Here is a 6,000-nt window from a genome sequence, read left to right as displayed (position 1 = left end):
GCGCGGAGAACCGAGGCAGGTGCGCGCCGCGGGCAGAGGCAAAGTTGCCGCGCAGCAGCCCGCGCCCCGGCGCGCGCCGGGTCTCTCCCGTCCTCCCGGCTCGGCGGCCTCCGGCGGCTGCTCCCGGCCCCACATCACTTCCCCTAGCCTTCGCCTCCTCCCCTTTCTTTTCCTTTCTCCACCCCGCAGCCTCGCCGCTACTTTCGTCTCCGCCGGCACCCGCCTCCCCTCCCTCCCCGGCGCGGGGCCGAGCCGGCGGGGGCGCGCCGAGGGCGGCTCCGCGCCCGGGTTTCCAGCGGCCGCGGCCAATCCCCGCGCAGCCCGCGGCGTCGTCGCGCCCCAGCCGGGACCCGGCGGCTCCTCCCGCCCCCGCCCCACCCCCTGCGCGCCGGCCGGGGCCGCGGAGAGGAGCGCGCGGCCGCGCTGAGCCGGGCAGAGCCGAGCCGGGGGCGCTGAGCGCGGGAGGCGGCGGCGGCGGCGGCGGCGGAGGCGCGGAGCCCAGGTGAGCTGACGGGAGCGGGGCCGCGGGCCGGGGACACAGCGCTGCAGCCCTGGGCGCCCTCGCCCTGTCGGGGCGGGGGACAGCTGCTGGGGCTGCAGACAAAGCCCTGAGGCCGGCCCCAGGTTCCCTCCGCGGAGAGGACCCCACGTGCGGCGCCCCACGCCCCGCCACGTGGGGGCACTCGGCCCCCGGGCGCCCCTTCCCCCGCGTCCTCAAAGCGCCTGGGGCCTTGGAGTGGCCTCCTTGGCCGGGCCGCGCCCGGCTGGGGGTGGCAGGGGCGGTCCCGGAGTTTGGAACCGATGTCACCGGGGCCGGGGCAGTCAAGGATCTTGGAGGCGGCCTAGGCCCACCCTCTCGCGTTTGACAGGTGGGGAAAGCTACAGAGTGCAGGGAAAGAGAGGGCCGCCGGCCTCTGAGCACCCCACCCCCGCACCCCTCTTGTCTTGGGGGCAAACCCAGGCCCTGGTGGGTGGGACCGACAGCAGGGGGCAGGACCCTGGATCAGCAGTTGCGGGGCCTGGGGACCTTTGCCTCTCTTAGTTGGCCCTCTGCCTCCGCCCTCCGGAACCTCGCTGGCTGGTCCTTTTGACCTAAATTTACCTCCGGTCCCCAGCACTCAGTGCGGAGAGGTGCCTTCACCGGCACCCTCTGCTTGAATGTTGGGGACGCGGGGAGTCTGGGCCCAGCCCCGTAAGCATTGGGTCTTGATGCCTGGAATGCCACCCTGTCCAGCCTCGACTCCTCCTGGCTCCCCCCACCTCTGCGCTGCCCAGTTTGGGAAGCGGGGTGTTTTCACAGCTCTGCGAGCTGCTCTGCTGCTCTCACTTGGCCTTAGCAAGGTTGCACCTTAGCCTCTCCTGTCTCCATCAGAACTTTGGGGTGGAGGGATACCGTTTGGGGAGGGGGCTGGGAACTCAGTGCCCTCAGTAAGAGGGGGGGGGCTCGCTAGCTTGAGGTGGGACATGTAGTGTCCACTTCCTTAAAGGTAACTTTAATCTGGAAGTCCCTACAGTCCTAGAGATAGAAACTTCATGTCCCCTAGAGTGGTACCGTCATTTACCACACCCCCTCTCCTAGCCCTGCCCCCAGTGGGGAGAGAAGAAGATAGCTCTCTGTCCCCATAGGCTGCCATGTTCTCGGGGAGGTAGGGGCAGCAACAAGGGGAGGGTTTTGGGGGAGTGAGCCCCCCGCCTCCGAAACCACCCCACAAAAACATGCAATTTAAGAATAAACAGTGTTCGTGCTATGCAGATGCAGCTCTGTGATGAGCTCTGGCACCTCCTTCCAGATTGCTCAATTTAAGCCCTTCCTATGTAGAAAGCAGCTATTCCTAGTGAGAGCACAGTGTATTTTTGTCATAAAAAGTAATAGCCATCATTTGATGAGCCTCCAAACACTGTGCTATGTGTTGCATTTATTATCTCATTTAATGCCTACCAAAATCCCAGAGGCAGAAATGTTTACTCCCATTGTAGAGATGAGGAGGTCAGGGGTGGAAACAATCCTGCAGTGTTTCTTTCTTTTTTTTTTTTTTTCTCTGCAGTGTTTCTTGGAGTTAGCCGCATTCTATAGAGGGATCAGAGAGGTTAAGCAGCTTGCCCAGGGTCACACAGCCAACCCAAGCCTGTCAGTCCCTTGAGCCTTTTGCACTTTACGTAACCTCTTTTATAGCAGGGTCCCTTGCAAGGCTGTCCTCAGCTTTTTGAGGGACCCAGAATTGTTTACTAAGCCAGCTTAGGAGGACACAGAGCTAAGAGGGCATGGTACTGATGCATATTGTCTTGTCTTTGCTCCCAGGTTGTTAGTGGGCTAGCGGCCAAATATATTCACCAATAACTCTGCAATAGCTCTCACCAGGGGCAGTTGCACCTTCTTGGCAAGCATTTGGAAAAGTGCCTGGTGACTTTTGGTTGTCGAAGTGATGCTGAGCACTTCTGGCTTTGGTAGGCAGGAGCCAAGGATGCCAAATGTCCGGCAAGCAGGCCAGATCCATGCCAGGCATGAAGAATTGCCCTGCCCTGAATGCCAGGAGTGTCCGTGTTGAAACACACCAGGAGTAAGTGTGCTGGGAATGAAGGAAGCAGAGGGTGATGGAGTTTCTGGAGAAATCTCTTCTTGCTGGTATGAATCCAGGAGGCTCCCAGAAAGAGGTGGTGTTTGTGCTAAGTCTTAAGGGATGGACTAAAAAAAAAAAGAGAGAGAGAGAGAGGGGGGCACCTGGGTGGCTCAGTGGTTTAAAGCCTCTGCTTTCGGCTCAGGTCATGATCCCAGGAGCCCCACATCAGGCTCTCTGCTCAGCAGGGAGCCTGCTTCCTCCTCTCTCTTTCTCTGCCTGCCTCTCTGCCTACTTGGTGATCTCTGTCAAATAAATAAATAAAATCTTCAAAAAAAAAAAAAGAGAGAGAGAGAGATTGCATGGGAGTGGGAGGGGAAGGGTCTGACCTAGCAGTGGGGACTTTCTGCAGTCACCCAGGCGTTTCCTCCTTGAGAACCTCAACCTGCATCCAAGATGGGCTGCTGGGTGGGGCAGCCAAGCCTATTTTCAAGGCGTTTGGCTCAGATTTTAATGTGGGTTGCAGAGTCGTCCTCATCCCATCATGAAGTCATTTAACGGAAGGGCTCAGACAGGCAGAGCACTTGAACTTAGTGTGGGTCAATTGCAACCCTCCTTTCTTCATCCCACCTTCTGGTAACTGGGAAGCCTTGAGTTTTTACTTCCTTTCCTGATCCTGGAGATTTGGGGCAAATGCTGTTTCAGATTGTCCTTTGGGTCCGAGGGCCTTGCATTGCTATTTTTCCCTGGATGTTTTGCTCTCCCAGTCAGCTCCTCCCCTTTGAGCTACAGGATCCTGGTGGGTGGAGAGGGTGGGGTTAAGGCACGCCTGGCTCCAGGGTGCCGCCTTGGCCTTCTCCCTCATTTCTGCGCCTTCTTTCTTGGAAGTTAAGGAAATCGCATTACTCTCCTGGAATGGCCTTTTCTTCTTTCAGCTGTGCTGGTTCCCTTCTGGACCTGTTAATATGTGACCTTTCGTGTCTGGCTTGTCTTTCTTGGAGCGAAATGTTTCCGAGGTTCACCCATGCTGTAAAGTATATGGGTGCTTCTCCTCTGTGGCTGAGTAGTATTCCCTTGTATGGATAGACTCCATCTTGTTTATCCATTCATCAGTTGGTGGACCCTGGGTGGTTTCCACTATGAGGGTTTCTTAAGGCCACTTCGTGCATACCTCTGCTTCCTCAGAGCCCAGTTAAGGAACCTCTGGGCCCAGGATGTTACTTTGTCACTCTGTTGGCAGACAGAAGGTGGTAGAGGGAAGGGTCTTGGAATTCAGTTGGCGAACAGTTACCAGGAACAGGGTTTTCAGGACTCCCTCCATCTCGGGCCCCCTCTAGCTCCGCCACAAGAATCGTGCTTCCTTCCAAAGCCCGGTGCCTCCAAGCTCAATGCACAGGGGTGCCGTGTGATTTTTCAGGGAGAGTGTGAATTTCATTCGCTTCCATTTCTTCAATCACGGTGATTTGTTAGACGCAGGCCCACATGTCATCTTTTGGCATGTATTTTTGTGAGACTTTTTCCAGGTAAGTAAATCCACAAAGTAGAGAAAGCCTCCCCAGACAGATGGAGCCCTAACCCTGTGGCCAGGCGTGGAGTCAGCGCCGTCTCCTGACAGCTTGGCCAGAAATGCCTGCCATGGAGGAAATCGGAAGCCTAGTGAACCCGGAGCTGGGAGGAAGCCCAGAAAAGAACAGTCCCTTAGCCCCTTCTCTTTGACAGTTGAGTAGGTGGAACACAGAGAGGAGGGGAGAACAGGGTCTTTGGGAGCACTGTCTGTGAGCCAACGTTCATATACAGGATGGACTCCAGAGTCACCCCCTGGCCGGGCTGCAGCAGCTCCATTTTACAGATGAGAAAATCAAAGTCCAGGCCTCTGGGATTTGTCTAGTTTCCTGGCATACCTTCTAATCCGGAGCTCTCGAGTTTACCTTGACCTTCATATGATGGCAGATGATGCCCATTTTCTCATAGAATAGAATCCCTCTTCAGGAGGGTATGGTTTTTTACTCTCTGAAAAATAAGATTTTAAGATTCCTTTCTTCTCTGATTGGATCCCTTCCTCAACACAGCGAAAAATTGGGCATATTTCAGAGGAGGTGGGCGCTGTCGCTTGTGGGGAATGCCCTAGCATTCCCTACCAGGGGACGTTCATGACCAAAATGGGGAAGGAGTGATTTCAGCTGCCCGTGTTTTCTGTTTCTGCCGTTTTGGTAGTGGTGCTGCTGAACTTTTTTCTTCGATTATGAAACATTTTAAGCATAGAGAAAAGCCAAGTTTTGTTTTGTTTTTTTGACTGGCTCATGTTTTTTGGAAGGCCGGATGGAAACAGGGTAGAGCAAGGCGTGTTTCACTTAGCACTGGCTCTGGAACCCTGATGATATGTCACTGAACTGAGCCCACACTTTTTGGGGGGGCTAGTGACAAGCCCTGTCCTGGGAGCTGAGGGACACTGGCACATGGTCCCTGGGCCCTGAGAGCTCCCAAATGAGTAGTCTGTGAACTCTTCCGGGAGTGCTTTGGGAAAAATAAACAATTCTAGCATCTTCCCCTTTGAAAAGGAGAGAAAGAAAATTCTAAAAGCCTGTTGTACCCCCACCCCCACCCCATCCTGAAGGCTGCTGAGCAACTATTTTTATGTTGTCTCTTTTTATCCCGTTGGCTTCTGTAAATAGTTGAGAGATGGCAATTGCAGAGATAAAAATGCTAATCTCAACCTGGAGAGGAGAGAGGATGGTCCCAGGAAGAGATGCCCCCCTCACCCCTCCCCAGGCCAAGGTCTGGCCCCCTGCCCGCAGGGGCTTGAGGTAGGCGGTGAATGGGTAGGTGGGGGGAGGGGCATCGAGGGTGGTGTCTGAGATAAGCCTCTGCTGGGGAAGTTTAAATGGGGAACCCGGTGGTTTGGGTGGGGGTAGGGCCTGGAAGAAAGAACACCTCTATCCGGGGGTTTTTATAAGTGCATTAGGATTTTTGCCTTTGAGGCTCCTGATGGAAAGGGATTTTATTTAGATTCATTTCAGACAATTCTACCAGGTTCTGTGTCCAGGTGTAGGGGACGGGATTGGTTCCTCAGAGACAGAGCCGGTTCCCAGCCCCTCCTGGCCCCTGGCTGGGGTGCTTTGTGTGGGGAGGCTGCAGAGGGAGGGAAGAGCTGGGGTGCCTGTCCCCCTCTGTCTCCTACCTGCCAGGCTGCAGAATGTTGGAGTCTGAGTTACTTCTTCGTTTGTTTCAGATTGTTACTTCTTTTCATTACAAACTCAAATTCCAGTTGTTTCTCTGCCTCTTCCTTTGGTTCCCTGAAAGATTGAGTGTGTGAGGCGGGGAAGAAGGAAGATGGTCCCTGCCTCCCTTTCCAGGTAGCCCCCCCCCCCCCACCTGCTTCACACCCACCCACCCACTCACGCTTCCTTCTCTTCAAGATGGGGGGCCACTGGGGTGCACCTGGCTT

At 55.6% G+C, this 6,000-nt stretch overlaps 1 protein-coding gene across 3 annotated transcripts in view; it reads left to right on the top strand.

Annotated features, from left to right (window-relative positions):
- Positions 1-459: 459 nt before the first annotated feature.
- The window catches only part of CAMKK2 (calcium/calmodulin dependent protein kinase kinase 2), a 47,168-nt gene continuing 41,627 nt past the window's right edge, over positions 460-6,000 (top strand). Inside the window, exon 1 of one of the 3 annotated variants that reach the window (XM_044244307.1) lies at positions 460-502. The gene's annotated coding sequence lies outside the window, so the exon portion shown is untranslated. The remainder of the gene's footprint in view (positions 503-6,000) is intronic. The other 2 variants (XM_044244309.1, XM_044244305.1) reach the window with 2 other exon arrangements.

Source organism: Neovison vison, chromosome 3, assembly GCF_020171115.1.
Source record: "Neovison vison isolate M4711 chromosome 3, ASM_NN_V1, whole genome shotgun sequence".
NCBI classification, from domain to species: domain Eukaryota; kingdom Metazoa; phylum Chordata; class Mammalia; order Carnivora; family Mustelidae; genus Neogale; species Neogale vison.
Note: the sequence above shows the minus strand (reverse complement) of the source record. Positions and strands in the feature narration are given on the sequence as shown.